General features: G+C 32.2%; 8 non-coding genes across 8 annotated transcripts; all 8 read right to left on the bottom strand.

Annotated features, from left to right (window-relative positions):
* Positions 1–5134: 5134 nt before the first annotated feature.
* Positions 5135–5208, bottom strand: TRNAT-AGU (transfer RNA threonine (anticodon AGU)). The gene has a single exon. It is a non-coding gene; the product is annotated as a tRNA-Thr (tRNA).
* Positions 5209–8054: 2846 nt separating this feature from the next.
* Positions 8055–8128, bottom strand: TRNAT-AGU (transfer RNA threonine (anticodon AGU)). Its single transcript has one exon. It is a non-coding gene; the product is annotated as a tRNA-Thr (tRNA).
* A 2846-nt stretch (positions 8129–10974) lies between these two features.
* On the bottom strand, positions 10975–11048 carry TRNAT-AGU (transfer RNA threonine (anticodon AGU)). The gene has a single exon. It is a non-coding gene; the product is annotated as a tRNA-Thr (tRNA).
* Positions 11049–13894: 2846 nt separating this feature from the next.
* TRNAT-AGU (transfer RNA threonine (anticodon AGU)) lies at positions 13895–13968 on the bottom strand. Its single transcript has one exon. It is a non-coding gene; the product is annotated as a tRNA-Thr (tRNA).
* Positions 13969–16814: 2846 nt separating this feature from the next.
* TRNAT-AGU (transfer RNA threonine (anticodon AGU)) lies at positions 16815–16888 on the bottom strand. The gene has a single exon. It is a non-coding gene; the product is annotated as a tRNA-Thr (tRNA).
* Positions 16889–19728: 2840 nt separating this feature from the next.
* On the bottom strand, positions 19729–19802 carry TRNAT-AGU (transfer RNA threonine (anticodon AGU)). Its single transcript has one exon. It is a non-coding gene; the product is annotated as a tRNA-Thr (tRNA).
* Positions 19803–22642: 2840 nt separating this feature from the next.
* Positions 22643–22716, bottom strand: TRNAT-AGU (transfer RNA threonine (anticodon AGU)). The gene has a single exon. It is a non-coding gene; the product is annotated as a tRNA-Thr (tRNA).
* A 2840-nt stretch (positions 22717–25556) lies between these two features.
* On the bottom strand, positions 25557–25630 carry TRNAT-AGU (transfer RNA threonine (anticodon AGU)). The gene has a single exon. It is a non-coding gene; the product is annotated as a tRNA-Thr (tRNA).
* Positions 25631–26791: the final 1161 nt, after the last annotated feature.

Here is a 26791-nt window from a genome sequence, read left to right on the forward strand (position 1 = left end):
CACACAAATTCTTGGGTCTTGACCACTGTTTGGGTCAAGTTTCGTCAAATTCTGAGAACGTTCAAAATTTAACTATTTTGTACTGTTTTATTAGAACAATTTTGTTTCCCTTTTATACAAACTTGTAGGTATTATTAAGCTTAGTAAATATACCACACAAATTCTTGGGTGTAAATCAGCGTTTGGGTCAAGTTTCGTCGAATTCTACGAACGTTCCATATTTTGCTGTTTTGCACGGTTTTATTAAAGCAAGTTCGTTTTCCTTTTATACAAACTGGTAGTTATTATTAAGCTTAGCATATTTACGACATAAATTCTCGGGTCTAGACTAACGTTATGATTATGTTTCGTCGAATTCTAAGAACGTTCAAAGTTTAGCTGTTTTTCGCGGTTTTATTAGACCAAGTTTCTTTTCCTTTTATACAAACTTGTAGTTATTATTTTGCTTAGCAAATTTACAATAAAAATTCTGGGGTCTATACCAACGTTTGGGTCAAGGTTCGTCGTATTCTAAGACCGTTGAAAATTTAGCTGTTTTGCCTGGTTTTATTAAAGTAAGTTCGTTTCCCTTTTATACAAACTTGTAGTTGTTATTAAGCTTAGAAAATTTACCACATTAATTCTTGGGTCTAGACTAACGTTTTGGTGAAGTTTCGTCGAATTCTGAGAATGTTCAAAATTTAGCTGTTTCGCACAGTTTTATTAAAGCAAGTTCGTTTTCCTTTTATACAAATTTGTAGTTATTATTAAACTTAGCAAATTTACCACATTAATTCTTGGGTCTAGACCAACATTTTGGTCATATTTCGTCATATTAGAGCAAGTTTGTTTCCCTTTTATAGAAACTTGTAGTTATTATAACACTTAGCAAATTTACCACACAAATTTTTGGGTCTAGACCAACGTTTGGGTCGAGTTTCGTCGAATTCTGAGAACGTTCAATATTTAGCTGTTTTGCGGGATTTTAATAGAGCAAGTTTGTTTCCCTTTTATAAAAATCTGTAGTTATTATTAAGCTTAGCAGATTTACCACATAAATTCTTGGGTCTAAACCAACGTTTTGGTCTAGTTTCGTCGAATTCAGAGAACGTTCAAAATTTAGCTGTTTTTCGCCATTTATTAGACCAAGTTTGTTTCCGTTTTATACAAACTTGTAGTTATTATTTCGCTTAGCAAACTTACAATAAAAATTCTGGGGTCTATACCAACGTTTGGGTCAAGGTTCGTCGTATTCTAAGAATTTTGAAAATTTAGCTGTTTTGCACGGTTTTATTAAAGTTAGTTCGTTTCCCTATTATACAAACTTGTAGTTATTATTAAGCTTAGAAAATTTACCACATTAATTCTTTGGTCTAGACTAACGTTTTGGTGAAGTTTCGTCGAATTCTGAGAACGTTCAAAATTTAGCTGTTTCGCACGGTTTTATTAAAGCAAGTTCGTTTTTCTTTTATACAAATTTGTAGTTATTATTAAACTTAGCAAATTTACCACATTAATTATTGGGTCTAGACCAACGTTTTGGTCATGTTTCGTCATATTAGAGCGAGTTTGTTTCCCTTTTATACAAACTTGTAGCTATTATAACGCTTAGCAAATTTACCACACAAATTTTTGGGTCTAGAGCAACGTTTAGGTCGAGTTTCGTCGAATTCTGAGAACGTTCAATATTTAGCTGTTTTGCGGGGTTTTAATAGAGCAAGTTTGTTTTCCTTTTATAAAAATCTGTAGTTATTATTAAGCTTAGCAGATTTACCACATAAATTCTTGGGTCTAAACCAACGTTTTGGTCTAGTTTCGTCGAATTCAGAGAACGTTCAAAATTTAGCTGTTTTGCGCGGTTTTATTAGAGTAAATTTAGTTTCCCTTTTGTACAAAATTGTAGTTATTATTACGGTTAGCAAATTTACCACACAAATTCTTGGGTCTTGACCAACGTTTGGGTCAAGTTTCCACGTAATCTAAGAACGTTCAAAATTTAGCTGTTTTGCACGGTATATTAAAGCAAGTTCGTTTTCCTTTTATACAAATTTATAGTTATTATTAAGCTTAGCAAATTTACCACATTAGTTCTTGGGTCTAGACCAACGTTTTGGTCAAGTTTCGACGAATTCTGAGAACATTCGAAATTTAGATGTTTTACGTGGTTTTAATAGAGCAAGTTTGTTTCCCTTTTATATAAACCTGTAGTTATTATTGAGGTTAGCAAATTTAAATTGCTTTCATTGAAATTTGAACTCAAGACCTCCCACTTACTAAACGAGTTCTCTAACCAACTGAGCTATGAAAGCTCATAAGCTTAGCAAATTTACCACATAAATTCTTGGGTCTAGCCAACGTTTGGGTCAAGTTTCGTCGAATTCTGAAAACGTTCAAAATTTAGCTATTTTTCACGGTTTTATTAAAATAATTTTGTTTACCTTTTATACAAATTTGTAGTTATTATTAAGCTTAACAAATATACCGCACAAATTCTTGGGTGTAAACCAACGTTTGAGTCAAGTTTCGTCGAATTCTAAGAACGTTCCACATTTAGCTGTTTTGCACGATTTTATTAGAGCACGTTCGTTTTCTTTTTATACAAACTTGTAGTTATTATTACGCTTAGCAAATTTACCACACAAATTTTTGGGTCTAGATCAACATTTGGGTCAAGTTTCCTCGTATTCTAAGAACGTTGAAAATTTAGCTGTTCTGCACGGTTTTATTAAAGGAAGTTTGTTTCTCTTTTATACAAACTTGTAGTTATTATTAAGCTTAGAAAATTTACCAACTTAATTCTTGGGTCTAGACCAACGTTTTGGTCAAGTTTCGTCGAATTATGAGAACGTTCAAAATTTAGGTGTTTTGCGCGGTTTTATTAGAGCATGTTTGTTTTCCTTTTATACAAACTTGTAGTTATTATTACGTTTAGCAAATTTACCACACAAATTCTTGGGTCTTGACCACTGTTTGGGTCAAGTTTCGTCAAATTCTGAGAACGTTCAAAATTTAACTATTTTGTACTGTTTTATTAGAACAATTTTGTTTCCCTTTTATACAAACTTGTAGGTATTATTAAGCTTAGTAAATATACCACACAAATTCTTGGGTGTAAATCAGCGTTTGGGTCAAGTTTCGTCGAATTCTACGAACGTTCCATATTTTGCTGTTTTGCACGGTTTTATTAAAGCAAGTTCGTTTTCCTTTTATACAAACTGGTAGTTATTATTAAGCTTAGCATATTTACGACATAAATTCTCGGGTCTAGACTAACGTTATGATTATGTTTCGTCGAATTCTAAGAACGTTCAAAGTTTAGCTGTTTTTCGCGGTTTTATTAGACCAAGTTTCTTTTCCTTTTATACAAACTTGTAGTTATTATTTTGCTTAGCAAATTTACAATAAAAATTCTGGGGTCTATACCAACGTTTGGGTCAAGGTTCGTCGTATTCTAAGACCGTTGAAAATTTAGCTGTTTTGCCTGGTTTTATTAAAGTAAGTTCGTTTCCCTTTTATACAAACTTGTAGTTGTTATTAAGCTTAGAAAATTTACCACATTAATTCTTGGGTCTAGACTAACGTTTTGGTGAAGTTTCGTCGAATTCTGAGAATGTTCAAAATTTAGCTGTTTCGCACAGTTTTATTAAAGCAAGTTCGTTTTCCTTTTATACAAATTTGTAGTTATTATTAAACTTAGCAAATTTACCACATTAATTCTTGGGTCTAGACCAACATTTTGGTCATATTTCGTTATATTAGAGCAAGTTTGTTTCCCTTTTATAGAAACTTGTAGTTATTATAACACTTAGCAAATTTACCACACAAATTTTTGGGTCTAGACCAACGTTTGGGTCGAGTTTCGTCGAATTCTGAGAACGTTCAATATTTAGCTGTTTTGCGGGATTTTAATAGAGCAAGTTTGTTTCCCTTTTATAAAATTCTGTAGTTATTATTAAGCTTAGCAGATTTACCACATAAATTCTTGGGTCTAAACCAACGTTTTGGTCTAGTTTCGTCGAATTCAGAGAACGTTCAAAATTTAGCTGTTTTTCGCCATTTATTAGACCAAGTTTGTTTCCGTTTTATACAAACTTGTAGTTATTATTTCGCTTAGCAAACTTACAATAAAAATTCTGGGGTCTATACCAACGTTTGGGTCAAGGTTCGTCGTATTCTAAGAATTTTGAAAATTTAGCTGTTTTGCACGGTTTTATTAAAGTTAGTTCGTTTCCCTATTATACAAACTTGTAGTTATTATTAAGCTTAGAAAATTTACCACATTAATTCTTTGGTCTAGACTAACGTTTTGGTGAAGTTTCGTCGAATTCTGAGAACGTTCAAAATTTAGCTGTTTCGCACGGTTTTATTAAAGCAAGTTCGTTTTTCTTTTATACAAATTTGTAGTTATTATTAAACTTAGCAAATTTACCACATTAATTATTGGGTCTAGACCAACGTTTTGGTCATGTTTCGTCATATTAGAGCGAGTTTGTTTCCCTTTTATACAAACTTGTAGCTATTATAACGCTTAGCAAATTTACCACACAAATTTTTGGGTCTAGAGCAACGTTTAGGTCGAGTTTCGTCGAATTCTGAGAACGTTCAATATTTAGCTGTTTTGCGGGGTTTTAATAGAGCAAGTTTGTTTTCCTTTTATAAAAATCTGTAGTTATTATTAAGCTTAGCAGATTTACCACATAAATTCTTGGGTCTAAACCAACGTTTTGGTCTAGTTTCGTCGAATTCAGAGAACGTTCAAAATTTAGCTGTTTTGCGCGGTTTTATTAGAGTAAATTTAGTTTCCCTTTTGTACAAAATTGTAGTTATTATTACGGTTAGCAAATTTACCACACAAATTCTTGGGTCTTGACCAACGTTTGGGTCAAGTTTCCACGTAATCTAAGAACGTTCAAAATTTAGCTGTTTTGCACGGTATATTAAAGCAAGTTCGTTTTCCTTTTATACAAATTTATAGTTATTATTAAGCTTAGCAAATTTACCACATTAGTTCTTGGGTCTAGACCAACGTTTTGGTCAAGTTTCGACGAATTCTGAGAACATTCGAAATTTAGATGTTTTACGTGGTTTTAATAGAGCAAGTTTGTTTCCCTTTTATATAAACCTGTAGTTATTATTGAGGTTAGCAAATTTAAATTGCTTTCATTGAAATTTGAACTCAAGACCTCCCACTTACTAAACGAGTGCTCTAACCAACTGAGCTATGAAAGCTCATAAGCTTAGCAAATTTACCACATAAATTCTTGGGTCTAGCCAACGTTTGGGTCAAGTTTCGTCGAATTCTGAAAACGTTCAAAATTTAGCTATTTTTCACGGTTTTATTAAAATAATTTTGTTTACCTTTTATACAAATTTGTAGTTATTATTAAGCTTAACAAATATACCGCACAAATTCTTGGGTGTAAACCAACGTTTGAGTCAAGTTTCGTCGAATTCTAAGAACGTTCCACATTTAGCTGTTTTGCACGATTTTATTAGAGCACGTTCGTTTTCTTTTTATACAAACTTGTAGTTATTATTACGCTTAGCAAATTTACCACACAAATTTTTGGGTCTAGATCAACATTTGGGTCAAGTTTCCTCGTATTCTAAGAACGTTGAAAATTTAGCTGTTCTGCACGGTTTTATTAAAGGAAGTTTGTTTCTCTTTTATACAAACTTGTAGTTATTATTAAGCTTAGAAAATTTACCAACTTAATTCTTGGGTCTAGACCAACGTTTTGGTCAAGTTTCGTCGAATTATGAGAACGTTCAAAATTTAGGTGTTTTGCGCGGTTTTATTAGAGCATGTTTGTTTTCCTTTTATACAAACTTGTAGTTATTATTACGTTTAGCAAATTTACCACACAAATTCTTGGGTCTTGACCACTGTTTGGGTCAAGTTTCGTCAAATTCTGAGAACGTTCAAAATTTAACTATTTTGTACTGTTTTATTAGAACAATTTTGTTTTCCTTTTATACAAACTTGTAGGTATTATTAAGCTTAGTAAATATACCACACAAATTCTTGGGTGTAAATCAGCGTTTGGGTCAAGTTTCGTCGAATTCTACGAACGTTCCATATTTTGCTGTTTTGCACGGTTTTATTAAAGCAAGTTCGTTTTCCTTTTATACAAACTGGTAGTTATTATTAAGCTTAGCATATTTACGACATAAATTCTCGGGTCTAGACTAACGTTATGATTATGTTTCGTCGAATTCTAACAACGTTCAAAGTTTAGCTGTTTTTCGCGGTTTTATTAGACCAAGTTTCTTTTCCTTTTATACAAACTTGTAGTTATTATTTTGCTTAGCAAATTTATAATAAAAATTCTGGGGTCTATACCAACGTTTGGGTCAAGGTTCGTCGTATTCTAAGACCGTTGAAAATTTAGCTGTTTTGCCTGGTTTTATTAAAGTAAGTTCGTTTCCCTTTTATACAAACTTGTAGTTGTTATTAAGCTTAGAAAATTTACCACATTAATTCTTGGGTCTAGACTAACGTTTTGGTGAAGTTTCGTCGAATTCTGAGAATGTTCAAAATTTAGCTGTTTCGCACAGTTTTATTAAAGCAAGTTCGTTTTCCTTTTATACAAATTTGTAGTTATTATTAAACTTAGCAAATTTACCACATTAATTCTTGGGTCTAGACCAACATTTTGGTCATATTTCGTCATATTAGAGCAAGTTTGTTTCCCTTTTATACAAACTTGTAGTTATTATAACACTTAGCAAATTTACCACACAAATTTTTGGGCCTAGACCAACGTTTGGGTCGAGTTTCGTCGAATTCTGAGAACGTTCAATATTTAGCTGTTTTGCGGGATTTTAATAGAGCAAGTTTGTTTCCCTTTTATAAAAATCTGTAGTTATTATTAAGCTTAGCAGATTTACCACATAAATTCTTGGGTCTAAACCAACGTTTTGGTCTAGTTTCGTCGAATTCAGAGAACGTTCAAAATTTAGCTGTTTTTCGCCATTTATTAGACCAAGTTTGTTTCCGTTTTATACAAACTTGTAGTTATTATTTCGCTTAGCAAACTTACAATAAAAATTCTGGGGTCTATACCAACGTTTGGGTCAAGGTTCGTCGTATTCTAAGAATTTTGAAAATTTAGCTGTTTTGCACGGTTTTATTAAAGTTAGTTCGTTTCCCTATTATACAAACTTGTAGTTATTATTAAGCTTAGAAAATTTACCACATTAATTCTTGGGTCTAGACTAACGTTTTGGTGAAGTTTCGTCGAATTCTGAGAACGTTCAAAATTTAGCTGTTTCGCACGGTTTTATTAAAGCAAGTTCGTTTTTCTTTTATACAAATTTGTAGTTATTATTAAACTTAGCAAATTTACCACATTAATTATTGGGTCTAGACCAACGTTTTGGTCATGTTTCGTCATATTAGAGCGAGTTTGTTTCCCTTTTATACAAACTTGTAGCTATTATAACGCTTAGCAAATTTACCACACAAATTTTTGGGTCTAGAGCAACGTTTAGGTCGAGTTTCGTCGAATTCTGAGAACGTTCAATATTTAGCTGTTTTGCGGGGTTTTAATAGAGCAAGTTTGTTTTCCTTTTATAAAAATCTGTAGTTATTATTAAGCTTAGCAGATTTACCACATAAATTCTTGGGTCTAAACCAACGTTTTGGTCTAGTTTCGTCGAATTCAGAGAACGTTCAATATTTAGCTGTTTTGCGCGGTTTTATTAGAGTAAATTTAGTTTCCCTTTTGTACAAAATTGTAGTTATTATTACGGTTAGCAAATTTACCACACAAATTCTTGGGTCTTGACCAACGTTTGGGTCAAGTTTCCACGTAATCTAAGAACGTTCAAAATTTAGCTGTTTTGCACGGTATATTAAAGCAAGTTCGTTTTCCTTTTATACAAATTTATAGTTATTATTAAGCTTAGCAAATTTACCACATTAGTTCTTGGGTCTAGACCAACGTTTTGGTCAAGTTTCGACGAATTCTGAGAACATTCGAAATTTAGATGTTTTACGTGGTTTTAATAGAGCAAGTTTGTTTCCCTTTTATATAAACCTGTAGTTATTATTGAGGTTAGCAAATTTAAATTGCTTTCATTGAAATTTGAACTCAAGACCTCCCACTTACTAAACGAGTGCTCTAACCAACTGAGCTATGAAAGCTCATAAGCTTAGCAAATTTACCACATAAATTCTTGGGTCTAGCCAACGTTTGGGTCAAGTTTCGTCGAATTCTGAAAACGTTCAAAATTTAGCTATTTTTCACGGTTTTATTAAAATAATTTTGTTTACCTTTTATACAAATTTGTAGTTATTATTAAGCTTAACAAATATACCGCACAAATTCTTGGGTGTAAACCAACGTTTGAGTCAAGTTTCGTCGAATTCTAAGAACGTTCCACATTTAGCTGTTTTGCACGATTTTATTAGAGCACGTTCGTTTTCTTTTTATACAAACTTGTAGTTATTATTACGCTTAGCAAATTTACCACACAAATTTTTGGGTCTAGATCAACATTTGGGTCAAGTTTCCTCGTATTCTAAGAACGTTGAAAATTTAGCTGTTCTGCACGGTTTTATTAAAGGAAGTTTGTTTCTCTTTTATACAAACTTGTAGTTATTATTAAGCTTAGAAAATTTACCAACTTAATTCTTGGGTCTAGACCAACGTTTTGGTCAAGTTTCGTCGAATTATGAGAACGTTCAAAATTTAGGTGTTTTGCGCGGTTTTATTAGAGCATGTTTGTTTTCCTTTTATACAAACTTGTAGTTATTATTACGTTTAGCAAATTTACCACACAAATTCTTGGGTCTTGACCACTGTTTGGGTCAAGTTTCGTCAAATTCTGAGAACGTTCAAAATTTAACTATTTTGTACTGTTTTATTAGAACAATTTTGTTTCCCTTTTATACAAACTTGTAGGTATTATTAAGCTTAGTAAATATACCACACAAATTCTTGGGTGTAAATCAGCGTTTGGGTCAAGTTTCGTCGAATTCTACGAACGTTCCATATTTTGCTGTTTTGCACGGTTTTATTAAAGCAATTTCGTTTTCCTTTTATACAAACTGGTAGTTATTATTAAGCTTAGCATATTTACGACATAAATTCTCGGGTCTAGACTAACGTTATGATTATGTTTCGTCGAATTCTAACAACGTTCAAAGTTTAGCTGTTTTTCGCGGTTTTATTAGACCAAGTTTCTTTTCCTTTTATACAAACTTGTAGTTATTATTTTGCTTAGCAAATTTATAATAAAAATTCTGGGGTCTATACCAACGTTTGGGTCAAGGTTCGTCGTATTCTAAGACCGTTGAAAATTTAGCTGTTTTGCCTGGTTTTATTAAAGTAAGTTCGTTTCCCTTTTATACAAACTTGTAGTTGTTATTAAGCTTAGAAAATTTACCACATTAATTCTTGGGTCTAGACTAACGTTTTGGAGAAGTTTCGTCGAATTCTGAGAATGTTCAAAATTTAGCTGTTTCGCACAGTTTTATTAAAGCAAGTTTGTTTTCCTTTTATACAAATTTGTAGTTATTATTAAACTTAGCAAATTTACCACATTAATTCTTGGGTCTAGACCAACATTTTGGTCATATTTCGTCATATTAGAGCAAGTTTGTTTCCCTTTTATACAAACTTGTAGTTATTATAACACTTAGCAAATTTACCACACAAATTTTTGGGCCTAGACCAACGTTTGGGTCGAGTTTCGTCGAATTCTGAGAACGTTCAATATTTAGCTGTTTTGCGGGATTTTAATAGAGCAAGTTTGTTTCCCTTTTATAAAAATCTGTAGTTATTATTAAGCTTAGCAGATTTACCACATAAATTCTTGGGTCTAAACCAACGTTTTGGTCTAGTTTCGTCGAATTCAGAGAACGTTCAAAATTTAGCTGTTTTTCGCCATTTATTAGACCAAGTTTGTTTCCGTTTTATACAAACTTGTAGTTATTATTTCGCTTAGCAAACTTACAATAAAAATTCTGGGGTCTATACCAACGTTTGGGTCAAGGTTCGTCGTATTCTAAGAATTTTGAAAATTTAGCTGTTTTGCACGGTTTTATTAAAGTTAGTTCGTTTCCCTATTATACAAACTTGTAGTTATTATTAAGCTTAGAAAATTTACCACATTAATTCTTGGGTCTAGACTAACGTTTTGGTGAAGTTTCGTCGAATTCTGAGAACGTTCAAAATTTAGCTGTTTCGCACGGTTTTATTAAAGCAAGTTCGTTTTTCTTTTATACAAATTTGTAGTTATTATTAAACTTAGCAAATTTACCACATTAATTATTGGGTCTAGACCAACGTTTTGGTCATGTTTCGTCATATTAGAGCGAGTTTGTTTCCCTTTTATACAAACTTGTAGCTATTATAACGCTTAGCAAATTTACCACACAAATTTTTGGGTCTAGAGCAACGTTTAGGTCGAGTTTCGTCGAATTCTGAGAACGTTCAATATTTAGCTGTTTTGCGGGGTTTTAATAGAGCAAGTTTGTTTTCCTTTTATAAAAATCTGTAGTTATTATTAAGCTTAGCAGATTTACCACATAAATTCTTGGGTCTAAACCAACGTTTTGGTCTAGTTTCGTCGAATTCAGAGAACGTTCAATATTTAGCTGTTTTGCGCGGTTTTATTAGAGTAAATTTAGTTTCCCTTTTGTACAAAATTGTAGTTATTATTACGGTTAGCAAATTTACCACACAAATTCTTGGGTCTTGACCAACGTTTGGGTCAAGTTTCCACGTAATCTAAGAACGTTCAAAATTTAGCTGTTTTGCACGGTATATTAAAGCAAGTTCGTTTTCCTTTTATACAAATTTATAGTTATTATTAAGCTTAGCAAATTTACCACATTAGTTCTTGGGTCTAGACCAACGTTTTGGTCAAGTTTCGACGAATTCTGAGAACATTCGAAATTTAGATGTTTTACGTGGTTTTAATAGAGCAAGTTTGTTTCCCTTTTATATAAACCTGTAGTTATTATTGAGGTTAGCAAATTTAAATTGCTTTCATTGAAATTTGAACTCAAGACCTCCCACTTACTAAACGAGTGCTCTAACCAACTGAGCTATGAAAGCTCATAAGCTTAGCAAATTTACCACATAAATTCTTGGGTCTAGCCAACGTTTGGGTCAAGTTTCGTCGAATTCTGAAAACGTTCAAAATTTAGCTATTTTTCACGGTTTTATTAAAATAATTTTGTTTACCTTTTATACAAATTTGTAGTTATTATTAAGCTTAACAAATATACCGCACAAATTCTTGGGTGTAAACCAACGTTTGAGTCAAGTTTCGTCGAATTCTAAGAACGTTCCACATTTAGCTGTTTTGCACGATTTTATTAGAGCACGTTCGTTTTCTTTTTATACAAACTTGTAGTTATTATTACGCTTAGCAAATTTACCACACAAATTTTTGGGTCTAGATCAACATTTGGGTCAAGTTTCCTCGTATTCTAAGAACGTTGAAAATTTAGCTGTTCTGCACGGTTTTATTAAAGGAAGTTTGTTTCTCTTTTATACAAACTTGTAGTTATTATTAAGCTTAGAAAATTTACCAACTTAATTCTTGGGTCTAGACCAACGTTTTGGTCAAGTTTCGTCGAATTATGAGAACGTTCAAAATTTAGGTGTTTTGCGCGGTTTTATTAGAGCATGTTTGTTTTCCTTTTATACAAACTTGTAGTTATTATTACGTTTAGCAAATTTACCACACAAATTCTTGGGTCTTGACCACTGTTTGGGTCAAGTTTCGTCAAATTCTGAGAACGTTCAAAATTTAACTATTTTGTACTGTTTTATTAGAACAATTTTGTTTCCCTTTTATACAAACTTGTAGGTATTATTAAGCTTAGTAAATATACCACACAAATTCTTGGGTGTAAATCAGCGTTTGGGTCAAGTTTCGTCGAATTCTACGAACGTTCCATATTTTGCTGTTTTGCACGGTTTTATTAAAGCAAGTTCGTTTTCCTTTTATACAAACTGGTAGTTATTATTAAGCTTAGCATATTTACGACATAAATTCTCGGGTCTAGACTAACGTTATGATTATGTTTCGTCGAATTCTAACAACGTTCAAAGTTTAGCTGTTTTTCGCGGTTTTATTAGACCAAGTTTCTTTTCCTTTTATACAAACTTGTAGTTATTATTTTGCTTAGCAAATTTATAATAAAAATTCTGGGGTCTATACCAACGTTTGGGTCAAGGTTCGTCGTATTCTAAGACCGTTGAAAATTTAGCTGTTTTGCCTGGTTTTATTAAAGTAAGTTCGTTTCCCTTTTATACAAACTTGTAGTTGTTATTAAGCTTAGAAAATTTACCACATTAATTCTTGGGTCTAGACTAACGTTTTGGAGAAGTTTCGTCGAATTCTGAGAATGTTCAAAATTTAGCTGTTTCGCACAGTTTTATTAAAGCAAGTTCGTTTTCCTTTTATACAAATTTGTAGTTATTATTAAACTTAGCAAATTTACCACATTAATTCTTGGGTCTAGACCAACATTTTGGTCATATTTCGTCATATTAGAGCAAGTTTGTTTCCCTTTTATACAAACTTGTAGTTATTATAACACTTAGCAAATTTACCACACAAATTTTTGGGCCTAGACCAACGTTTGGGTCGAGTTTCGTCGAATTCTGAGAACGTTCAATATTTAGCTGTTTTGCGGGATTTTAATAGAGCAAGTTTGTTTCCCTTTTATAAAAATCTGTAGTTATTATTAAGCTTAGCAGATTTACCACATAAATTCTTGGGTCTAAACCAACGTTTTGGTCTAGTTTCGTCGAATTCAGAGAACGTTCAAAATTTAGCTGTTTTTCGCCATTTATTAGACCAAGTTTGTTTCCGTTTTATACAAACTTGTAGTTATTATTTCGCTTAGCAAACTTACAATAAAAATTCTGGGGTCTATACCAACGTTTGGGTCAAGGTTCGTCGTATTCTAAGAATTTTGAAAATTTAGCTGTTTTGCACGGTTTTATTAAAGTTAGTTCGTTTCCCTATTATACAAACTTGTAGTTATTATTAAGCTTAGAAAATTTACCACATTAATTCTTGGGTCTAGACTAACGTTTTGGTGAAGTTTCGTCGAATTCTGAGAACGTTCAAAATTTAGCTGTTTCGCACGGTTTTATTAAAGCAAGTTCGTTTTTCTTTTATACAAATTTGTAGTTATTATTAAACTTAGCAAATTTACCACATTAATTATTGGGTCTAGACCAACGTTTTGGTCATGTTTCGTCATATTAGAGCGAGTTTGTTTCCCTTTTATACAAACTTGTAGCTATTATAACGCTTAGCAAATTTACCACACAAATTTTTGGGTCTAGAGCAACGTTTAGGTCGAGTTTCGTCGAATTCTGAGAACGTTCAATATTTAGCTGTTTTGCGGGGTTTTAATAGAGCAAGTTTGTTTTCCTTTTATAAAAATCTGTAGTTATTATTAAGCTTAGCAGATTTACCACATAAATTCTTGGGTCTAAACCAACGTTTTGGTCTAGTTTCGTCGAATTCAGAGAACGTTCAATATTTAGCTGTTTTGCGCGGTTTTATTAGAGTAAATTTAGTTTCCCTTTTGTACAAAATTGTAGTTATTATTACGGTTAGCAAATTTACCACACAAATTCTTGGGTCTTGACCAACGTTTGGGTCAAGTTTCCACGTAATCTAAGAACGTTCAAAATTTAGCTGTTTTGCACGGTATATTAAAGCAAGTTCGTTTTCCTTTTATACAAATTTATAGTTATTATTAAGCTTAGCAAATTTACCACATTAGTTCTTGGGTCTAGACCAACGTTTTGGTCAAGTTTCGACGAATTCTGAGAACATTCGAAATTTAGATGTTTTACGTGGTTTTAATAGAGCAAGTTTGTTTCCCTTTTATATAAACCTGTAGTTATTATTGAGGTTAGCAAATTTAAATTGCTTTCATTGAAATTTGAACTCAAGACCTCCCACTTACTAAACGAGTGCTCTAACCAACTGAGCTATGAAAGCTCATAAGCTTAGCAAATTTACCACATAAATTCTTGGGTCTAGCCAACGTTTGGGTCAAGTTTCGTCGAATTCTGAAAACGTTCAAAATTTAGCTATTTTTCACGGTTTTATTAAAATAATTTTGTTTACCTTTTATACAAATTTGTAGTTATTATTAAGCTTAACAAATATACCGCACAAATTCTTGGGTGTAAACCAACGTTTGAGTCAAGTTTCGTCGAATTCTAAGAACGTTCCACATTTAGCTGTTTTGCACGATTTTATTAGAGCACGTTCGTTTTCTTTTTATACAAACTTGTAGTTATTATTACGCTTAGCAAATTTACCACACAAATTTTTGGGTCTAGATCAACATTTGGGTCAAGTTTCCTCGTATTCTAAGAACGTTGAAAATTTAGCTGTTCTGCACGGTTTTATTAAAGGAAGTTTGTTTCTCTTTTATACAAACTTGTAGTTATTATTAAGCTTAGAAAATTTACCAACTTAATTCTTGGGTCTAGACCAACGTTTTGGTCAAGTTTCGTCGAATTATGAGAACGTTCAAAATTTAGGTGTTTTGCGCGGTTTTATTAGAGCATGTTTGTTTTCCTTTTATACAAACTTGTAGTTATTATTACGTTTAGCAAATTTACCACACAAATTCTTGGGTCTTGACCACTGTTTGGGTCAAGTTTCGTCAAATTCTGAGAACGTTCAAAATTTAACTATTTTGTACTGTTTTATTAGAACAATTTTGTTTCCCTTTTATACAAACTTGTAGGTATTATTAAGCTTAGTAAATATACCACACAAATTCTTGGGTGTAAATCAGCGTTTGGGTCAAGTTTCGTCGAATTCTACGAACGTTCCATATTTTGCTGTTTTGCACGGTTTTATTAAAGCAAGTTCGTTTTCCTTTTATACAAACTGGTAGTTATTATTAAGCTTAGCATATTTACGACATAAATTCTCGGGTCTAGACTAACGTTATGATTATGTTTCGTCGAATTCCAACAACGTTCAAAGTTTAGCTGTTTTTCGCGGTTTTATTAGACCAAGTTTCTTTTCCTTTTATACAAACTTGTAGTTATTATTTTGCTTAGCAAATTTATAATAAAAATTCTGGGGTCTATACCAACGTTTGGGTCAAGGTTCGTCGTATTCTAAGACCGTTGAAAATTTAGCTGTTTTGCCTGGTTTTATTAAAGTAAGTTCGTTTCCCTTTTATACAAACTTGTAGTTGTTATTAAGCTTAGAAAATTTACCACATTAATTCTTGGGTCTAGACTAACGTTTTGGAGAAGTTTCGTCGAATTCTGAGAATGTTCAAAATTTAGCTGTTTCGCACAGTTTTATTAAAGCAAGTTCGTTTTCCTTTTATACAAATTTGTAGTTATTATTAAACTTAGCAAATTTACCACATTAATTCTTGGGTCTAGACCAACATTTTGGTCATATTTCGTCATATTAGAGCAAGTTTGTTTCCCTTTTATACAAACTTGTAGTTATTATAACACTTAGCAAATTTACCACACAAATTTTTGGGCCTAGACCAACGTTTGGGTCGAGTTTCGTCGAATTCTGAGAACGTTCAATATTTAGCTGTTTTGCGGGATTTTAATAGAGCAAGTTTGTTTCCCTTTTATAAAAATCTGTAGTTATTATTAAGCTTAGCAGATTTACCACATAAATTCTTGGGTCTAAACCAACGTTTTGGTCTAGTTTCGTCGAATTCAGAGAACGTTCAAAATTTAGCTGTTTTTCGCCATTTATTAGACCAAGTTTGTTTCCGTTTTATACAAACTTGTAGTTATTATTTCGCTTAGCAAACTTACAATAAAAATTCTGGGGTCTATACCAACGTTTGGGTCAAGGTTCGTCGTATTCTAAGAATTTTGAAAATTTAGCTGTTTTGCACGGTTTTATTAAAGTTAGTTCGTTTCCCTATTATACAAACTTGTAGTTATTATTAAGCTTAGAAAATTTACCACATTAATTCTTGGGTCTAGACTAACGTTTTGGTGAAGTTTCGTCGAATTCTGAGAACGTTCAAAATTTAGCTGTTTCGCACGGTTTTATTAAAGCAAGTTCGTTTTTCTTTTATACAAATTTGTAGTTATTATTAAACTTAGCAAATTTACCACATTAATTATTGGGTCTAGACCAACGTTTTGGTCATGTTTCGTCATATTAGAGCGAGTTTGTTTCCCTTTTATACAAACTTGTAGCTATTATAACGCTTAGCAAATTTACCACACAAATTTTTGGGTCTAGAGCAACGTTTAGGTCGAGTTTCGTCGAATTCTGAGAACGTTCAATATTTAGCTGTTTTGCGGGGTTTTAATAGAGCAAGTTTGTTTTCCTTTTATAAAAATCTGTAGTTATTATTAAGCTTAGCAGATTTACCACATAAATTCTTGGGTCTAAACCAACGTTTTGGTCTAGTTTCGTCGAATTCAGAGAACGTTCAATATTTAGCTGTTTTGCGCGGTTTTATTAGAGTAAATTTAGTTTCCCTTTTGTACAAAATTGTAGTTATTATTACGGTTAGCAAATTTACCACACAAATTCTTGGGTCTTGACCAACGTTTGGGTCAAGTTTCCACGTAATCTAAGAACGTTCAAAATTTAGCTGTTTTGCACGGTATATTAAAGCAAGTTCGTTTTCCTTTTATACAAATTTATAGTTATTATTAAGCTTAGCAAATTTACCACATTAGTTCTTGGGTCTAGACCAACGTTTTGGTCAAGTTTCGACGAATTCTGAGAACATTCGAAATTTAGATGTTTTACGTGGTTTTAATAGAGCAAGTTTGTTTCCCTTTTATATAAACCTGTAGTTATTATTGAGGTTAGCAAATTTAAATTGCTTTCATTGAAATTTGAACTCAAGACCTCCCACTTACTAAACGAGTGCTCTAACCAACTGAGCTATGAAAGCTCATAAGCTTAGCAAATTTACCACATAAATTCTTGGGTCTAGCCAACGTTTGGGTCAAGTTTCGTCGAATTCTGAAAACGTTCAAAATTTAGCTATTTTTCACGGTTTTATTAAAATAATTTTGTTTACCTTTTATACAAATTTGTAGTTATTATTAAGCTTAACAAATATACCGCACAAATTCTTGGGTGTAAACCAACGTTTGAGTCAAGTTTCGTCGAATTCTAAGAACGTTCCACATTTAGCTGTTTTGCACGATTTTATTAGAGCACGTTCGTTTTCTTTTTATACAAACTTGTAGTTATTATTACGCTTAGCAAATTTACCACACAAATTTTTGGGTCTAGATCAACATTTGGGTCAAGTTTCCTCGTATTCTAAGAACGTTGAAAATTTAGCTGTTCTGCACGGTTTTATTAAAGGAAGTTTGTTTCTCTTTTATACAAACTTGTAGTTATTATTAAGCTTAGAAAATTTACCAACTTAATTCTTGGGTCTAGACCAACGTTTTGGTCAAGTTTCGTCGAATTATGAGAACGTTCAAAATTTAGGTGTTTTGCGCGGTTTTATTAGAGCATGTTTGTTTTCCTTTTATACAAACTTGTAGTTATTATTACGTTTAGCAAATTTACCACACAAATTCTTGGGTCTTGACCACTGTTTGGGTCAAGTTTCGTCAAATTCTGAGAACGTTCAAAATTTAACTATTTTGTACTGTTTTATTAGAACAATTTTGTTTCCCTTTTATACAAACTTGTAGGTATTATTAAGCTTAGTAAATATACCACACAAATTCTTGGGTGTAAATCAGCGTTTGGGTCAAGTTTCGTCGAATTCTACGAACGTTCCATATTTTGCTGTTTTGCACGGTTTTATTAAAGCAAGTTCGTTTTCCTTTTATACAAACTGGTAGTTATTATTAAGCTTAGCATATTTACGACATAAATTCTCGGGTCTAGACTAACGTTATGATTATGTTTCGTCGAATTCTAACAACGTTCAAAGTTTAGCTGTTTTTCGCGGTTTTATTAGACCAAGTTTCTTTTCCTTTTATACAAACTTGTAGTTATTATTTTGCTTAGCAAATTTACAATAAAAATTCTGGGGTCTATACCAACGTTTGGGTCAAGGTTCGTCGTATTCTAAGACCGTTGAAAATTTAGCTGTTTTGCCTGGTTTTATTAAAGTAAGTTCGTTTCCCTTTTATACAAACTTGTAGTTGTTATTAAGCTTAGAAAATTTACCACATTAATTCTTGGGTCTAGACTAACGTTTTGGTGAAGTTTCGTCGAATTCTGAGAATGTTCAAAATTTAGCTGTTTCGCACAGTTTTATTAAAGCAAGTTCGTTTTCCTTTTATACAAATTTGTAGTTATTATTAAACTTAGCAAATTTACCACATTAATTCTTGGGTCTAGACCAACATTTTGGTCATATTTCGTCATATTAGAGCAAGTTTGTTTCCCTTTTATACAAACTTGTAGTTATTATAACACTTAGCAAATTTACCACACAAATTTTTGGGTCTAGACCAACGTTTGGGTCGAGTTTCGTCGAATTCTGAGAACGTTCAATATTTAGCTGTTTTGCGGGATTTTAATAGAGCAAGTTTGTTTCCCTTTTATAAAAATCTGTAGTTATTATTAAGCTTAGCAGATTTACCACATAAATTCTTGGGTCTAAACCAACGTTTTGGTCTAGTTTCGTCGAATTCAGAGAACGTTCAAAATTTAGCTGTTTTTCGCCATTTATTAGACCAAGTTTGTTTCCGTTTTATACAAACTTGTAGTTATTATTTCGCTTAGCAAACTTACAATAAAAATTCTGTGGTCTATACCAACGTTTGGGTCAAGGTTCGTCGTATTCTAAGAATTTTGAAAATTTAGCTGTTTTGCACGGTTTTATTAAAGTTAGTTCGTTTCCCTATTATACAAACTTGTAGTTATTATTAAGCTTAGAAAATTTACCACATTAATTCTTGGGTCTAGACTAACGTTTTGGTGAAGTTTCGTCGAATTCTGAGAACGTTCAAAATTTAGCTGTTTCGCACGGTTTTATTAAAGCAAGTTCGTTTTTCTTTTCTTTGTAGTTATTATTAAACTTAGCAAATTTACCACATTAATTATTGGGTCTAGACCAACGTTTTGGTCATGTTTCGTCATATTAGAGCGAGTTTGTTTCCCTTTTATACAAACTTGTAGCTATTATAACGCTTAGCAAATTTACCACACAAATTTTTGGGTCTAGAGCAACGTTTAGGTCGAGTTTCGTCGAATTCTGAGAACGTTCAATATTTAGCTGTTTTGCGGGGTTTTAATAGAGCAAGTTTGTTTTCCTTTTATAAAAATCTGTAGTTATTATTAAGCTTAGCAGATTTACCACATAAATTCTTGGGTCTAAACCAACGTTTTGGTCTAGTTTCGTCGAATTCAGAGAACGTTCAATATTTAGCTGTTTTGCGCGGTTTTATTAGAGTAAATTTAGTTTTCCTTTTGTACAAAATTGTAGTTATTATTACGGTTAGCAAATTTACCACACAAATTCTTCGGTCTTGACCAACGTTTGGGTCAAGTTTCCACGTAATCTAAGAACGTTCAAAATTTAGCTGTTTTGCACGGTATATTAAAGCAAGTTCGTTTTCCTTTTATACAAATTTATAGTTATTATTAAGCTTAGCAAATTTACCACATTAGTTCTTGGGTCTAGACCAACGTTTTGGTCAAGTTTCGACGAATTCTGAGAACATTCGAAATTTAGATGTTTTACGTGGTTTTAATAGAGCAAGTTTGTTTCCCTTTTATATAAACCTGTAGTTATTATTGAGGTTAGCAAATTTAAATTGCTTTCATTGAAATTTGAACTCAAGACCTCCCACTTACTAAACGAGTGCTCTAACCAACTGAGCTATGAAAGCTCATAAGCTTAGCAAATTTACCACATAAATTCTTGGGTCTAGCCAACGTTTGGGTCAAGTTTCGTCGAATTCTGAAAACGTTCAAAATTTAGCTATTTTTCACGGTTTTATTAAAATAATTTTGTTTACCTTTTATACAAATTTGTAGTTATTATTAAGCTTAACAAATATACCGCACAAATTCTTGGGTGTAAACCAACGTTTGAGTCAAGTTTCGTCGAATTCTAAGAACGTTCCACATTTAGCTGTTTTGCACGATTTTATTAGAGCACGTTCGTTTTCTTTTTATACAAACTTGTAGTTATTATTACGCTTAGCAAATTTACCACACAAATTTTTGGGTCTAGATCAACATTTGGGTCAAGTTTCCTCGTATTCTAAGAACGTTGAAAATTTAGCTGTTCTGCACGGTTTTATTAAAGGAAGTTTGTTTCTCTTTTATACAAACTTGTAGTTATTATTAAGCTTAGAAAATTTACCAACTTAATTCTTGGGTCTAGACCAACGTTTTGGTCAAGTTTCGTCGAATTATGAGAACGTTCAAAATTTAGGTGTTTTGCGCGGTTTTATTAGAGCATGTTTGTTTTCCTTTTATACAAACTTGTAGTTATTATTACGTTTAGCAAATTTACCACACAAATTCTTGGGTCTTGACCACTGTTTGGGTCAAGTTTCGTCAAATTCTGAGAACGTTCAAAATTTAACTGTTTTGTGCTGTTTTATTAGAACAATTTTGTTTTCCTTTTATACAAACTTGTAGGTATTATTAAGCCTAGTAAATATACCACACAAATTCTTGGGTGTAAATCAGCGTTTGGGTCAAGTTTCGTCGAATTCTACGAACGTTCCATATTTTGCTGTTTTGCACGGTTTTATTAAAGCAAGTTCGTTTTCCTTTTATACAAACTGGTAGTTATTATTAAGCTTAGCATATTTACGACATAAATTCTCGGGTCTAGACTAACGTTATGATTATGTTTCGTCGAATTCTAAGAACGTTCAAAGTTTAGCTGTTTTTCGCGGTTTTATTAGACCAAGTTTCTTTTCCTTTTATACAAACTTGTAGTTATTATTTTGCTTAGCAAATTTACAATAAAAATTCTGGGGTCTATACCAACGTTTGGGTCAAGGTTCGTCGTATTCTAAGACCGTTGAAAATTTAGCTGTTTTGCCTGGTTTTATTAAAGTAAGTTCGTTTCCCTTTTATACAAACTTGTAGTTGTTATTAAGCTTAGAAAATTTACCACATTAATTCTTGGGTCTAGACTAACGTTTTGGTGAAGTTTCGTCGAATTCTGAGAATGTTCAAAATTTAGCTGTTTCGCACAGTTTTATTAAAGCAAGTTCGTTTTCCTTTTATACAAATTTGTAGTTATTATTAAACTTAGCAAATTTACCACATTAATTCTTGGGTCTAGACCAACATTTTGGTCATATTTCGTCATATTAGAGCAAGTTTGTTTCCCTTTTATACAAACTTGTAGTTATTATAACACTTAGCAAATTTACCACACAAATTTTTGGGTCTAGACCAACGTTTGGGTCGAGTTTCGTCGAATTCTGAGAACGTTCAATATTTAGCTGTTTTGCGGGATTTTAATAGAGCAAGTTTGTTTCCCTTTTATAAAAATCTGTAGTTATTATTAAGCTTAGCAGATTTACCACATAAATTCTTGGGTCTAAACCAACGTTTTGGTCTAGTTTCGTCGAATTCAGAGAACGTTCAAAATTTAGCTGTTTTTCGCCATTTATTAGACCAAGTTTGTTTCCGTTTTATACAAACTTGTAGTTATTATTTCGCTTAGCAAACTTACAATAAAAATTCTGGGGTCTATACCAACGTTTGGGTCAAGGTTCGTCGTATTCTAAGAATTTTGAAAATTTAGCTGTTTTGCACGGTTTTATTAAAGTTAGTTCGTTTCCCTATTATACAAACTTGTAGTTATTATTAAGCTTAGAAAATTTACCACATTAATTCTTGGGTCTAGACTAACGTTTTGGTGAAGTTTCGTCGAATTCTGAGAACGTTCAAAATTTAGCTGTTTCGCACGGTTTTATTAAAGCAAGTTCGTTTTTCTTTTCTTTGTAGTTATTATTAAACTTAGCAAATTTACCACATTAATTATTGGGTCTAGACCAACGTTTTGGTCATGTTTCGTCATATTAGAGCGAGTTTGTTTCCCTTTTATACAAACTTGTAGCTATTATAACGCTTAGCAAATTTACCACACAAATTTTTGGGTCTAGAGCAACGTTTAGGTCGAGTTTCGTCGAATTCTGAGAACGTTCAATATTTAGCTGTTTTGCGGGGTTTTAATAGAGCAAGTTTGTTTTCCTTTTATAAAAATCTGTAGTTATTATTAAGCTTAGCAGATTTACCACATAAATTCTTGGGTCTAAACCAACGTTTTGGTCTAGTTTCGTCGAATTCAGAGAACGTTCAATATTTAGCTGTTTTGCGCGGTTTTATTAGAGTAAATTTAGTTTCCCTTTTGTACAAAATTGTAGTTATTATTACGGTTAGCAAATTTACCACACAAATTCTTCGGTCTTGACCAACGTTTGGGTCAAGTTTCCACGTAATCTAAGAACGTTCAAAATTTAGCTGTTTTGCACGGTATATTAAAGCAAGTTCGTTTTCCTTTTATACAAATTTATAGTTATTATTAAGCTTAGCAAATTTACCACATTAGTTCTTGGGTCTAGACCAACGTTTTGGTCAAGTTTCGACGAATTCTGAGAACATTCGAAATTTAGATGTTTTACGTGGTTTTAATAGAGCAAGTTTGTTTCCCTTTTATATAAACCTGTAGTTATTATTGAGGTTAGCAAATTTAAATTGCTTTCATTGAAATTTGAACTCAAGACCTCCCACTTACTAAACGAGTGCTCTAACCAACTGAGCTATGAAAGCTCATAAGCTTAGCAAATTTACCACATAAATTCTTGGGTCTAGCCAACGTTTGGGTCAAGTTTCGTCGAATTCTGAAAACGTTCAAAATTTAGCTATTTTTCACGGTTTTATTAAAATAATTTTGTTTACCTTTTATACAAATTTGTAGTTATTATTAAGCTTAACAAATATACCGCACAAATTCTTGGGTGTAAACCAACGTTTGAGTCAAGTTTCGTCGAATTCTAAGAACGTTCCACATTTAGCTGTTTTGCACGATTTTATTAGAGCACGTTCGTTTTCTTTTTATACAAACTTGTAGTTATTATTACGCTTAGCAAATTTACCACACAAATTTTTGGGTCTAGATCAACATTTGGGTCAAGTTTCCTCGTATTCTAAGAACGTTGAAAATTTAGCTGTTCTGCACGGTTTTATTAAAGGAAGTTTGTTTCTCTTTTATACAAACTTGTAGTTATTATTAAGCTTAGAAAATTTACCAACTTAATTCTTGGGTCTAGACCAACGTTTTGGTCAAGTTTCGTCGAATTATGAGAACGTTCAAAATTTAGGTGTTTTGCGCGGTTTTATTAGAGCATGTTTGTTTTCCTTTTATACAAACTTGTAGTTATTATTACGTTTAGCAAATTTACCACACAAATTCTTGGGTCTTGACCACTGTTTGGGTCAAGTTTCGTCAAATTCTGAGAACGTTCAAAATTTAACTGTTTTGTGCTGTTTTATTAGAACAATTTTGTTTTCCTTTTATACAAACTTGTAGGTATTATTAAGCCTAGTAAATATACCACACAAATTCTTGGGTGTAAATCAGCGTTTGGGTCAAGTTTCGTCGAATTCTACGAACGTTCCATATTTTGCTGTTTTGCACGGTTTTATTAAAGCAAGTTCGTTTTCCTTTTATACAAACTGGTAGTTATTATTAAGCTTAGCATATTTACGACATAAATTCTCGGGTCTAGACTAACGTTATGATTATGTTTCGTCGAATTCTAAGAACGTTCAAAGTTTAGCTGTTTTTCGCGGTTTTATTAGACCAAGTTTCTTTTCCTTTTATACAAACTTGTAGTTATTATTTTGCTTAGCAAATTTACAATAAAAATTCTGGGGTCTATACCAACGTTTGGGTCAAGGTTCGTCGTATTCTAAGACCGTTGAAAATTTAGCTGTTTTGCCTGGTTTTATTAAAGTAAGTTCGTTTCCCTTTTATACAAACTTGTAGTTGTTATTAAGCTTAGAAAATTTACCACATTAATTCTTGGGTCTAGACTAACGTTTTGGTGAAGTTTCGTCGAATTCTGAGAATGTTCAAAATTTAGCTGTTTCGCACAGTTTTATTAAAGCAAGTTCGTTTTCCTTTTATACAAATTTGTAGTTATTATTAAACTTAGCAAATTTACCACATTAATTCTTGGGTCTAGACCAACATTTTGGTCATATTTCGTCATATTAGAGCAAGTTTGTTTCCCTTTTATACAAACTTGTAGTTATTATAACACTTAGCAAATTTACCACACAAATTTTTGGGTCTAGACCAACGTTTGGGTCGAGTTTCGTCGAATTCTGAGAACGTTCAATATTTAGCTGTTTTGCGGGATTTTAATAGAGCAAGTTTGTTTCCCTTTTATAAAAATCTGTAGTTATTATTAAGCTTAGCAGATTTACCACATAAATTCTTGGGTCTAAACCAACGTTTTGGTCTAGTTTCGTCGAATTCAGAGAACGTTCAAAATTTAGCTGTTTTTCGCCATTTATTAGACCAAGTTTGTTTCCGTTTTATACAAACTTGTAGTTATTATTTCGCTTAGCAAACTTACAATAAAAATTCTGGGGTCTATACCAACGTTTGGGTCAAGGTTCGTCGTATTCTAAGAATTTTGAAAATTTAGCTGTTTTGCACGGTTTTATTAAAGTTAGTTCGTTTCCCTATTATACAAACTTGTAGTTATTATTAAGCTTAGAAAATTTACCACATTAATTCTTGGGTCTAGACTAACGTTTTGGTGAAGTTTCGTCGAATTCTGAGAACGTTCAAAATTTAGCTGTTTCGCACGGTTTTATTAAAGCAAGTTCGTTTTTCTTTTCTTTGTAGTTATTATTAAACTTAGCAAATTTACCACATTAATTATTGGGTCTAGACCAACGTTTTGGTCATGTTTCGTCATATTAGAGCGAGTTTGTTTCCCTTTTATACAAACTTGTAGCTATTATAACGCTTAGCAAATTTACCACACAAATTTTTGGGTCTAGAGCAACGTTTAGGTCGAGTTTCGTCGAATTCTGAGAACGTTCAATATTTAGCTGTTTTGCGGGGTTTTAATAGAGCAAGTTTGTTTTCCTTTTATAAAAATCTGTAGTTATTATTAAGCTTAGCAGATTTACCACATAAATTCTTGGGTCTAAACCAACGTTTTGGTCTAGTTTCGTCGAATTCAGAGAACGTTCAATATTTAGCTGTTTTGCGCGGTTTTATTAGAGTAAATTTAGTTTCCCTTTTGTACAAAATTGTAGTTATTATTACGGTTAGCAAATTTACCACACAAATTCTTCGGTCTTGACCAACGTTTGGGTCAAGTTTCCACGTAATCTAAGAACGTTCAAAATTTAGCTGTTTTGCACGGTATATTAAAGCAAGTTCGTTTTCCTTTTATACAAATTTATAGTTATTATTAAGCTTAGCAAATTTACCACATTAGTTCTTGGGTCTAGACCAACGTTTTGGTCAAGTTTCGACGAATTCTGAGAACATTCGAAATTTAGATGTTTTACGTGGTTTTAATAGAGCAAGTTTGTTTCCCTTTTATATAAACCTGTAGTTATTATTGAGGTTAGCAAATTTAAATTGCTTTCATTGAAATTTGAACTCAAGACCTCCCACTTACTAAACGAGTGCTCTAACCAACTGAGCTATGAAAGCTCATAAGCTTAGCAAATTTACCACATAAATTCTTGGGTCTAGCCAACGTTTGGGTCAAGTTTCGTCGAATTCTGAAAACGTTCAAAATTTAGCTATTTTTCACGGTTTTATTAAAATAATTTTGTTTACCTTTTATACAAATTTGTAGTTATTATTAAGCTTAACAAATATACCGCACAAATTCTTGGGTGTAAACCAACGTTTGAGTCAAGTTTCGTCGAATTCTAAGAACGTTCCACATTTAGCTGTTTTGCACGATTTTATTAGAGCACGTTCGTTTTCTTTTTATACAAACTTGTAGTTATTATTACGCTTAGCAAATTTACCACACAAATTTTTGGGTCTAGATCAACATTTGGGTCAAGTTTCCTCGTATTCTAAGAACGTTGAAAATTTAGCTGTTCTGCACGGTTTTATTAAAGGAAGTTTGTTTCTCTTTTATACAAACTTGTAGTTATTATTAAGCTTAGAAAATTTACCAACTTAATTCTTGGGTCTAGACCAACGTTTTGGTCAAGTTTCGTCGAATTATGAGAACGTTCAAAATTTAGGTGTTTTGCGCGGTTTTATTAGAGCATGTTTGTTTTCCTTTTATACAAACTTGTAGTTATTATTACGTTTAGCAAATTTACCACACAAATTCTTGGGTCTTGACCACTGTTTGGGTCAAGTTTCGTCAAATTCTGAGAACGTTCAAAATTTAACTGTTTTGTGCTGTTTTATTAGAACAATTTTGTTTTCCTTTTATACAAACTTGTAGGTATTATTAAGCCTAGTAAATATACCACACAAATTCTTGGGTGTAAATCAGCGTTTGGGTCAAGTTTCGTCGAATTCTACGAACGTTCCATATTTTGCTGTTTTGCACGGTTTTATTAGACCAAGTTTCTTTTCCTTTTATACAAACTGGTAGTTATTATTAAGCTTAGCATATTTACGACATAAATTCTTGGGTCTAGACTAACGTTATGGTTATGTTTCGTCGAATTCTAAGAACGTTCAAAGTTTAGCTGTTTTTCGCGGTTTTATTAGACCAAGTTTCTTTTCCTTTTATACAAACTTGTAGTTATTATTTTGCTTAGCAAATTTACAATAAAAATTTTGGGGTCCATACCAACGTTTGGGTCAAGGTTCGTCGTATTCTAAGAACGTTGAAAATTT

The sequence above is a fragment of the Sesamum indicum genome, linkage group LG7 (genome assembly GCF_026168435.1).
Source record: "Sesamum indicum cultivar Baizhima isolate 11 linkage group LG7, ASM2616843v1, whole genome shotgun sequence".
Lineage (NCBI taxonomy): Eukaryota > Viridiplantae > Streptophyta > Magnoliopsida > Lamiales > Pedaliaceae > Sesamum > Sesamum indicum.